Here is a 1,189-nt window from a genome sequence, read left to right on the forward strand (position 1 = left end):
TCATGTATGCAGATGACTTGGCTGTTGTCTCTCCTAGCAGTGCAGGGTTTCAAGAGCTGTTGAATATATGTTACAAATATGGGGTTGAATATGACGTGAAATATAATGGCAAAAAGAGTCTGGTTATGTTTTGTAGAGTAAAAGAGGATAAGGACCTAATTTTTCCATCTTTCCATCTTGCGGGGCATGTGCTAACTGTTGGATGTAAAATTAAGTATTTGGGTCACATCATAACAGATCAAATGTCAGATGATGAGGACATGTATAGGCAGCGTCGCATGTTATATATGCAGGCTAACATACATACATACATCATTTGCCAGGAAGTTTTCCTGGTGTTCTGTTACTGTCAAGATAAAACTCTTTAAAGCATATGGTATACTTTTACACTGCCACCATGTGGGTCAGTTTAAAAAAAAAAAACAAAAAAAAAAAAAAAAAAAAAAAAAAAAACCCCCCACCCCCCAAAAAAAAAAAAAAAAAAACAAAAAAAAAAAAAAAAAAAAAAAAAAAGGTAAGCTACAATAAGCTGCGGGTCGCTTATAATGACTGTTTGCGTATTCTACTTGGGAAACCCAGGTGGTGTAGTGAAAGTGACTTGTTTTGTCAAGCAGGAGTTATTACTTTCTCCGTTTATGAGGAATTTGATGTATAAATGGATCGGTCGCTTGAATTATTCTTGTAACTCTGTCATTTTACATCTGATTGACCCAAGGTTCAGTGCTCTGCGATACCAGTCCCCCTTATGGGATTACTGGTATAGTTGTCTTATTTGATTGGTGTCTGTCTTGTGTATCTGTATGTTTCTTTGTTGTTGCTTTTGTACTTTTATGGACCATGAGTCTAAATAATAAAAGGCTATCTTATAATAACCAGATTGGTCACAGAGTGCTTCACAGAGCAAGTGTTAATGTCTCACTATGAGCTAAATTTGTTTCAGGGACTTTCTAAGAAACCAGGTGACACCAAAAGTCCCAATTGTTTCATTTTAGTGATACAATATTAAGTCCTGTTGTTGACCTTCACAAATCTGCATCACTCTAACTGCATGTCAACCATTTTGTTTCTGCATTCACAGTTGAGAGACAGTGCTTGATGGCATTAGCAGATTCTCAAAGAGATGGGTGGATATGCGTAGAAGGGATGATGACGATGGTGTATGTGTGTGTGTGTGTGTGTGCGTGTGCGT

The 1,189-nt window shown here is 37.0% G+C and overlaps 1 protein-coding gene and 1 long non-coding RNA gene across 8 annotated transcripts in view; one reads left to right on the forward strand and one right to left on the reverse strand.

Moving 5' to 3' along the window:
- Positions 1-1,189, forward strand: part of ptpn11b (protein tyrosine phosphatase non-receptor type 11b) — a 45,985-nt gene that overhangs the window by 35,563 nt on the left and 9,233 nt on the right. The window lies entirely within an intron of this gene.
- Positions 1-1,189, reverse strand: part of LOC116692601 (uncharacterized) — an 8,646-nt gene that overhangs the window by 6,554 nt on the left and 903 nt on the right. The gene's annotated exons all lie outside the window — the stretch shown is intronic.

Source organism: Etheostoma spectabile, chromosome 7 (assembly GCF_008692095.1).
Source record: "Etheostoma spectabile isolate EspeVRDwgs_2016 chromosome 7, UIUC_Espe_1.0, whole genome shotgun sequence".
NCBI lineage: Eukaryota > Metazoa > Chordata > Actinopteri > Perciformes > Percidae > Etheostoma > Etheostoma spectabile.